The sequence below is a fragment of the Salvia splendens genome, chromosome 11 (assembly GCF_004379255.2).
Source record: "Salvia splendens isolate huo1 chromosome 11, SspV2, whole genome shotgun sequence".
NCBI lineage: Eukaryota > Viridiplantae > Streptophyta > Magnoliopsida > Lamiales > Lamiaceae > Salvia > Salvia splendens.
The window spans coordinates 19,112,285-19,122,569 of record NC_056042.1 but is presented as its reverse complement, the minus strand read 5'-3'; the positions used below and the strand labels follow the sequence as shown (position 1 = coordinate 19,122,569).

The 10,285-nt window shown below is 40.8% G+C and overlaps 1 long non-coding RNA gene across 1 annotated transcript; it reads right to left on the bottom strand.

Annotated features, from left to right (window-relative positions):
• Positions 1-236: 236 nt before the first annotated feature.
• LOC121755215 lies at positions 237-10,120 on the bottom strand. The gene is made up of 3 exons (XR_006040659.1): positions 9,997-10,120; positions 8,681-8,782; positions 237-560 (listed from the first exon to the last, which is right to left on the bottom strand). It is a non-coding gene; the product is annotated as an uncharacterized LOC121755215 (long non-coding RNA).
• Positions 10,121-10,285: the final 165 nt, after the last annotated feature.

Below are 10,285 nucleotides of genomic sequence, written 5' to 3'. Positions count from 1 at the left end.
ATCCTTACCATCACATCATCAAACTCATATTACATTCAACAATTTAAATTGTACCTCCTTTCGGTTGAGTGTGACGGTGTGGGATGTTGAGCCTTCAATATGTACTATTCGAGTTCAAAGTAACTAATAGGTTGGCTCGAAAGAAGACTATCGGTCGAGAGCTGAAGAAACACAGCTCTATACCACTCTGTCACGGCCCACCATTACTAAGGATAGTATACACGGGTGGTGTCTGTGACTAAGGGAGAGGGATTAAGAAGTGGGGAAGAAGATGGGGGGTTTAATAACAGTATATGCAATAACTGACGGCATTTAACTTAACTCAAAATAAAGAAAAGAAGTGTATTTATTAATACTAATCAAAACAACAGAAATATTGGCTCATAGTATTGAATGTCATCAATGATACTAAGGTAATAATGTCTTGGAAAAAAAAGAAAATATGGCAGTGGAATAACAATATTCAACGAGAATAAGAGTGACGCCCATGTATGAAGACACGACGCTCTCGGTTCCTCATAGCTCCAACTCAACATCTGCCGCAACTATCATCACCCAACCTGCACATAACGAAAACATATGCAAGGCTAAGTACTTGATATACTCAGTGGAATTATGGCAAAAATATTTTAACGGTCATGTCATCCGCCAAAAAGTGAACTCAAGTTTTACCTTAAGATAATATCACGAGATCACAAAATAAATAACGACTGCGCAGTCAACGGAAAATTTCTTTAATCACATCATATCAAGATCTCTTACCAATGTGCGACGAAAGTGTAGCCACACTTTTCGCTCACGAGACCGGCCGACTAGCTAGGACAGCTTACGATCCCACTTGTGTACACTAGCCTGATAGGTATTACGGATTCGTATTTCACAAAGCTCTATCCTAATGTTGCTTTCTGGGGATTACAAGAGATACAACTGGGCGTAATACAACCCAAAAGGAAGAAAAGGAGAAACTGAACTGAATGAAATTACAATTGGAAATCGAAACAACTGAACCAGTATGATGGCCGAGTCGAGGAGGCCTCTTCCCGCAAGACGAGATACGCCTCGGTAGTGCTCTCAGTTTGGTGTGTCGTCCCCAAAGGTAAAACGGCTACGTCTCTTTTGATGCAGCACCGCAATCAGTAGAGCTCCGGCAAACTGGATGAAGAAGAGGACAGAGCTTCGACAGAAAGACAATGCAGAGAGAGGGAGAGTGCTTATGCTGTTATGCTTGTGAATTAGTGCAGTGTAGATGCATGGAGTGGCTAGCCTATTTATAGGCTCAGTCCACTGCTGTGGGTCAACAGCCATGAAGGCTCATCATGGCAGATTCGTAACCGCCGACGGTTACGAGCGTGTGGCAGGAGTATGCCTTTCGCGTGCGGAGCGTATGCTTTTCTCACGTGGCAGCTCTGACTGTGCCACGCTTGACGACGTGTCAAGCCACTTGGATTGCTGACTCTGCGGTGGTATAAAAAGATTAAGTTTGGGCTAGGGACAAGCCCAAGCACCAAGCCCAAAGACCACCCAAAGACCAATTGCCAAGATCCAAGTCCAAGTCCAAGTCCAAGATCAAGATGAAGATCAAGATCAAGATCAAGATCAAGATCAAGATCGAGATCGAGATCGAGATCGGGATCGGGCCCAGGCCCGCGGCCTGCGGCCCGCGACCGCGACCACAAGCACGAGCACGAGCACGAGCACGAGCACGGGCTCGGGCGGGCGGCGCGCGCGTGTGCACGCGTGTGGGCTCTTTCACCCATCTTGGTCCACTATAATTATTAAGTAATATAAAGTCACTTAATATAAACACATTAAAAGATGTGTTAATCCCCCAATGTGGGATAATTAACACTAGTTAATTATTCCCTAAGCTCCAACTCCAAGCTTTAATTAAAAGCTAATTATTCCCAACTTTAATCCACTATTTCTCACTCACCGGAAATCAGATTTGAGAAAGTGAATATACTACATTTATCTACGTAAAATGTAAATCGACGTTATGTCATTTAATTTCACAAAATTAAATGTCTCGTCACATTTATTATTTGGTCAAAATCCATTGACCGGGCATATTTAATCCATGATTTTTACAATCCCCAACATGAGTGGAAATAGTCGAATGCATATGCATGCAGACACAAGCTCAACCCTCGAGAGGTATATAAGCATAAGGATAGGTAGTTGTTGGCTTTGAACCTTCTATAGTCGACACCATCGGATACACAAGCGGCTTAGTAGCGCGATGCTTTGAACTAATCCCCCACGGCGTGCACCGAGACAATGGTGTTAACGCTTAAACACCTCAACCTCATCCGTTCTCACGTTTTGTGTCCATTGTGGTCTTGGACACCACTTTGGATTCATAAGTGTGTTTTATGAAGCGACCACACTTCGCACTTACATAGGTGATTCTTAGTCAAGTACCTTGCCATACTTGGTCTCTTTGAGAACTCCATCTCTTTGAGATCCTTAAGAACCATTAAAATTCATAGACTTAGCCTTTACCACTAGGCAAGTTCTCTAACACTCTATTGCTCTCTAGGGAATAGATATAGTTGAGTGTTTCTCATGAACTCTCATAGCTTAGTTGTCCCTTTGAACCAAGTTCTTGGGATCTCCAGTCATCATGGTTGGGTTACCACTATGATAATTCTTTAGTTTGTGGATTTCAAACTCATTCCCTCTAGCAACTTGTTCATTTGATCACGGTTTAACCCTTTGGTTAGCGGATCCGCTAGATTATCTATTGACTTCACATAGTCAATTGTAATCACCCATGTTGTGATCAAAGGTCTCACGGTGTTATGTCGTCGACGTATATGTCGAGACTTACCATTATAGAAACCATTGTTTGCCCTTCCAATAGCTGCTTGGCTATCGCAGTGGATCAGCACTGGTGGCACTGGCTTAGACCAACATGGAATATCTTCAAGGAAGTTCTTAAGCCACTCGGCTTCCTCACCCGCCTTATCTAAGGCAATGAACTCCGATTCCATTGTTGATCGGGCTATACATGTCTGTTTTGTGGATTTCCACGATACAGCACCACCCCCAATAGTGAAGACGTATACACTTGTTGAAAGTGAGTCTCTATTATCGGATATCCAATTCGCATCACAATACCCTTCAAGTACCGGGGGTATCTCGAGAAGTGTAGCCCAAGATTTTGAGTATGTTTTAAATATCTCAAAACCCTCACAAGAGCTCTCCAATGCTCTTTGCTTGGATTGCTCGTGTAACGACTCAACTTGTTCACGGCACAAGCAATGTCAGGTCGAGTGCAATTAGTCAAGTACATAATGCACCCGATGACCCGTGCATACTCTTCTTGTGCAACGGGCTCACCTTTGTTTTTGCTCAAGTGAACGTCGAGTTCAATTGGAGTCTTAACCGGCGCGCCATCATAGGCTTTGAATTTATTCAATATCTTCTCAACATAATGTGATTGTGTTAAGATGATTCCATCAGACGTTCTTAGAATCTTCATTCCAAGAATTACGTCGGCTAGACCCATGTCTTTCACGTCAAAGTTTCTCTTTAACATGGCCTTTGTATCGTTAATTACTTGAGTGTTACTACCCAAGATTAACATATCATCAACGTATAGACATACTATAACATGACCGTTATTAGTGCTCTTGATGTAGACACATTTGTCACACTCGTTGATTTTAAACCCATTTGATAACATCACATTATCAAACTTCAAGTGCCACTGCAATGGCGCTTGTTTCAATCCATAAAGAGACTTTACGAGCTTGCATACCTTTTTCTCTTACAAACCCTTCGGGTTGCTCCATATATATTTCATCTTCTAATTCACCATTTAGAAACGCGGTCTTTACATCCATTTGATGAATCTCAAGATTGTGCAATGCAGCAATAGCAAGAAGCACTCGGATAGATGTAATCCTTGTTACAGGTGAATATGTATCGAAGAAGTCAAGTCCTTCCTTTTGTTTAAAACCCTTTACTACTAATCGGGCTTTATAATTATCAACTGTTCCATCGGCCTTAAATTTCCTTTTAAGTACCCATTTGCAACCTAGAGGTTTCGCACCTTCAGGTAGATCTACCAACACCCAAGTGTGGTTTAGCAAAATTGAATCAATTTCGCTTTGAACAGCTTCTCTCCAATGCAGCCCGTCTAGGCCAGCAAAGGCTACTTTTATCGATGTTGGTTCTTCATCCTACATGAAAGCAATGTAGTCAGGACCAAATGTTTTTGGTGTTCTGACTCTATTACCACGTCTTAGTACTGTATCTTTTGGATCGGGCCTTGCACGCTTGCGCGTTTCAGGTTCCGCATCCGCTGATTTAGAACTAGTGGCTTCTTCTTCCACTGGTTTAGAACTAGTGGCTTCTTCAATTCTTGTTTCAGAATTGGTTGAGACTTTTTCCTTGTCTTTGCAAGGAAATGTATTTTCGAGTAAATACAACATTCCTCGACTCAATTGTTGTTCCTACTGTGATAGTCGATATTTCAGACTTGTGAACAACAAATCGATATGCACTACTGTTAAGTGCATATCCAATGAAGATGCAATCAACCGTTTTAGGTCCGATTGTAACTTCTTTGGGTGGAGGAACCATCACCTTTGCCAAACACCCCCATACTTTGAGGTATTTGTAGGATGACTTCCTTCCCTTCCACAACTCATAAGGAGTAACATCTTTTCTTTGAGAGGGATTTTATTCAAGATATAGTTGGCTGTCAAAACAGCTTCCCCCACATGTTATGTGGTAATCCTGAAGTCAGAAGCAGTGCATTCATCATCTCTTTTAGAGTTCGATTTTTGCGTTCTGCAACACCATTAGATTGTGGTGAATATGGTGCAGTCGTTTGATGGATTATACCACTTGCGTTGCATAATTCCTCAAACGGGGCTACATATTCGCCTCCTCTATCGCTTCGAATCGATTTTGATTTTACAACCAAGTTGATTCTCAACTTCGTTCTTATAATTTTTGAACGCTTCTATTGCTTCATCTTTACTTCTTAAAAGATAAATGTAGCAATACCTTGTGCAATCATCTATGAAAGTGATAAAGTACTTTTTACCACCTCTAGTTTGCACCATCTTTAAATCACATACGTCCGTGTGAATTAATTCAAGGGGTTTTGTGCTTCGTTCAACCGAGTGAAACGGCAACTTAGTCATTTTTGCTTCAAGACAAATTTCACATTTATCTTGGATATCCAATTCATTAGTCTTTAGTAAATCTAAATTTACTAATCTTTTAATGGCTTTTGAATTTACATGTCCCAATCTACAATGCCACAAATTTGAACACTCAGTCAAGTAAGAGGAAGTAGATGCTTTATTCTTATTAGCCAAAGGCTTAGCAACACTGCGAGTCGTCACACTAAGTTTGAAAAGCCCATCGGTTACATAACCTTTTTCCGAGGGATTTTCCAAACTTATACAAAGCAAACCTATCAGACTCAAATACAAGTTTAAACCCCTTATTAACTAGTATTGATCCTGACACTAGATTCTTGCGGATGTCCGGGACATGCAGCACATCCTTCAATGTTATTGTGACGCCAGACGTCATCATGAGGATCACATTTCCGATGCCAAGGACTTCGGAGGATGCTTGATTCCTCATGTTGATCTTCCTTCCTTCAACAGCAATGTAGGAGGCAAACTTGCTCCTATCTGAGCAGACATGAGCAGTAGCGCCGGGGTCGATGTACCAGCCACCCTTGTTATCAACAAGGTTAACCTCTTCAGTGACCACAGCAATGAGGTTGTTCTCGTCCCAGTCCTTGAACTCCTTCTCAACGACGTGGGCAGTCGGCTTCTTCTTCTTGCTGCGGCAAGCTTTAGCAAAGTGGCCTTGTTTGCCACATTTGTAGCAGTCACCTTCGAACTTCTTTGAAGGCTGCTTTCCCTTCCCTTTGTCATTTGGACGGTTTGGGCGAGGGCGTTTGTTGGAGGGACCGCCCCGCTCCAACAGATTGGCTTTGGCTTCAAGTGGGGTGAACCCCTTAGCCTTTTGGTCGCTTTTGCGCACATCAGCCTCAATGCGCAACTTCACGATCAAGTCTTCAAGGGTCATCTGCTTTCACTTGTGCTTGAGATAGCTCTTGAAGTCCTTCCAACTGGGAGGAAGTTTGTCAATGATCGTGCACCTTAGGAATTTGTCGGGCAAGGTCATCCCTTCACCCACTAATGCGTGGATGATCATTTGGAGCTCTTGGACTTGCTCCATGATGGGTCGAGAGTCGACCATCTTGCAGTCCATAAATTTGGATGCTACAACTTGTTCAGTCCCTGCAGCAATATCTATGCTATATTTCTTTTCTAGGTTTTCCCACATTTGTGTAGATGTGGTTACATTGGAGTATACATTGTACAAACTATCATCTAAAGCACATAGAATGAAATTTTTACAAAGATAATCTCCTTTCCTCCAAGCCTCATAGTCCGCCATGACTTCGAGCCTAGTCTCTTGGTCGCTTGGCACGGGCGGCTCGTTCTCCGTGAGGAAGTTAGCGACGCCCAATGTTGTCAAGTAGAACAACATCTTTTAGTACCACCTCTTGAAGTCAGATCCTCCAAACTTGGGTGGTTTCTCGGCAGGTTGAATCATTGTTGGTGCCAAAGGTGCCGAACTTGGTCCATGGAAGGAACCAATTCCGTTGCCCCCGAAGGAGCCAACAACGTGGTTGGGCATAGAGCCCCCACCATTCATGTTGGGCATAGAGCCCGCCATGGTCATGTTGGGCATAGAGCCCGCCATGGTCGTACCAGCCCCGAAGGGACTAGCACCCGCATGAGACCCGAAGGCCCCGGCATTCGTGTGAGACCCGAAGGCCCCAGCACTCGATCCATTAAAGGATCCGAAGGAACCACTAAAAGTGGAACCAACCGAACCACCAAAGGTGGAACCAGTGGACACCCCGAAAGGGTTGTCCCAAACCCATGGGATAGTTGAAGAAGCGGCTGGGAAGCCGGGGTTTGGCATCATCGAGGGGATCGATGAAGTGTTGACGGGTCCAGTGGTCGCCATGGTAGAGGGAATGGCAGTGGCGGAGGTGGCGGCAGCGGTGTTCGATTCAGTCGACATCTCCAGCAAAGGTGTTAAATGTTTCGAAAGTTTTTAGTTCAGTTTAAAGGTCCAAATTCCTTCAAAGGCAAGTTATATCTCGTCTTGCGATTGTTGGCTTCTGGGGATTACAAGAGATACAACCGGGCGTAATACAACCCAAAAGGAAGAAAAGGAGAAACTGAACTGAATGAAATTACAATTGGAAATCGAAACAACTGAACCAGTATGATAGCCGAGTCGAGGAGGCCTCTTCCCGCAAGACGAGATACGCCCCGGTAGTGCTCTCGGTTTGGAGTGTCGTCCTCAAAGGTAAAACGGCTACGTTTCTTTTGATGCAGCACCGCAATCAGCAGAGCTCCGGCGAACTGGAGGCCACTTGGATTGCTGACTCTGCGGTGGTATAAAAAGATTAAGTTTGGGCTAGGGACAAGCCCAAGGACCACCCAAAGACCAATTGCCAAGATCCAAGATCAAGATCGAGATCGAGATCGGGATCGGGCCCGCGACCACGAGCACGGGCTCGGGCGGGCGGCATCGCGCGCGTGTGCGCGCGTGTGGGCTCTTTCACCCATCTTGGTCCATTATAATTATTAAGTAACATAAAGTCACTTAATTTAAACACATTAAAAGATGTGTTAATCCTCCAATGTGGGATAATTAATACTAGTTAATTATTCCCTAAGCTCCAACTCCAAGCTTTAATTAAAAGCTAATTATGCCCAACTTTAATCCACTATTTCTCACTCACCGGAAATCGAATTTGAGAAAGTGAATATACTACATTTATCTACGTAAAATGTAGATCGACGCTATGTCATTTAATTTCACAAAATTAAATGTCTCGTCACATTTATTATTTGGTCAAAATCCATTGACCGGGCATATTTAATCCATGATTTTTACACCTAATAAAGCAAACTAAACTAGGCATCAAACAATCATCTCACAATCATAAAACAAACCAATGACATGACATAACATAGAATCCACCCATGTATCACTATAATAACGATTTCAAAACATAAAAGAGTTTAGAAATTTTAGCCCACTATTCTTGCTTAACAATTCAGAATATAATCATAGTCTTTTGTTCCTTGGAATCACGTTCGCACAACACCTTTCAACAATATCATATGCATATAACATCAATCAGTTTCCCTCAAATTCAACAATCATGGATGTCATATCGTTTCTTACTCACTTCGCCCATCACATAGATCGCAACATGCTTTCAAACTCATAATACATATGAAAATCATATTTATAATTTCAGATATCTATAAACATATATTCATAAACAAGCATAAAACTTACCATTCCTCACCATACACATACTCACACACGTGCACACACTTATACGCACTTATACGAACACGTTCACTTATACATACACACATCCACATACTCATATTTTAATAAAACTCCCTTCCCAATACTAGATCTATACCTATCAACTCGATCTAGATGCATGAGGGAGATGGGGTTAGCAACGGAAGCACGGATAAATCAGAGAATTTAGATCTATTCAGCTGATTATTCAGATAAATTCTATTCGCGCAATTATCACATGTGTAATGCTCATAACTTGAATTAAAACATGCTTTTCTACGGAGCAGAATAATACCTTCTTGATTCTCCAAAGAATCGTAGATGGCTAGCTACTTCTCCACGTGAAGATCTTTGATACTTGACCACGAATTTTTGTTACTGGTTCCCAAACTGTATTCTGATATTAGTGTGGGTTGATCTTATCAGGATACTAGGACTTAAATAAAGAAGACAGATGTTCCTCACGAAGTAGGAGAGAGAGAAAAATCCATCCCCTATAGTAATTAGGAGTGGAAGAAAATTTCTTGTAAAATTAAGAGTATTTTTTGTCTCATTTATTCTCTTATTTATAATAGTTACATATTGGGCCCAGTCAGGGATCTATGGAGGTTTGGATGTGGCCTCCCCCAATTAGCTTTACTAATTAAATTAAATTCACAATTTAATACAAGCTTGTATTGAAATATTATTATCAGCCACTATAGTAATAATATTGCACTGCCCATCCAAATTCAAAATTACAAGTAATCTGGGATTCCATTTTGTTTAACTGTTTATTTCTCGCGCTTAAGATATAAATGTTTATTAATTAATTAACATCTTATTTATTCCAAGAGTGGACTTAGCAAGACATGTTTATTTATTATTCATAGAATAATTAAATTCCAACTAGCTAGGTTTCGAATAATAAGACCTTGTTTCGAGCTCCTCTTGTTGACATTATCAAACAAGAGTCACCAGACACGTTACAATATAATAGCAATTCTAGCACCGCTAGAAATCAATCGACACTACCCAAGATATTAGGATTATTGGGTTAAGAAAAACCCACACCATTTGATAAATCAAAGTAATGCAAAATCAATATTGTATGTTCAATGCTAACATATATTGATTAAGAAATAATTATTTAATATCAAGACCTCGTCTTTCTGTAGATAGCACAAAGACATGTCTTGCTGTTAGATACGTTCAGTGCTATTCCACACCAATGTCATTTTATTTCAGTAAGGCTTAGAAATATGCTGAATAACATTGCAACATTTCATGATAGGTAGTCTAGGCCTATCTGGCTTGTGAAAAATCTTCTTTTTCTTTATTCAGAACTGACCGTATTACCTTAAAGTGGACGAGGCCCACAACCAGTCTACTAAAACAAAGATTTAGACTTTGTTAATTTTCTTATACATTTAAATATGTAATAAAACAACCATTAAATGTAAAACATAACAACATTATGACAAAAAATAATCTGTTTTATTCATTGAAAAATAAAATAAGAGTTTTTACAGTATTAAATCACTCGAAGGGTGATTTATAGTATATAAACTCTAACAGAGGGTTCAAAATCATCAATTGAACGGTTAAAATAAGAAAAGATGAATTAAATACCTTTTCTTCATAAAAACAATCGATAGAATCAAGGATTAACAATTGTTTTTCAACAAATCTTAAATCTTCACTTCAAAGAATAACAATTGATGAAGAATTCTTGGTGAATAATGGAAGAAAATTGAGAGACAGAGAGGAGTGTGGTATGGTGGATAGGGTTAGGGTTTTGAGAGTGTCATATTTATAGAGATATCTCAAAAATGAATGTCACAGTTAAATAAGGTGGGGCCAGTTTTTGTATTTTTAATTAGCACAAGAATTAATTTGATATGTACTTGTAGAGAAAGAT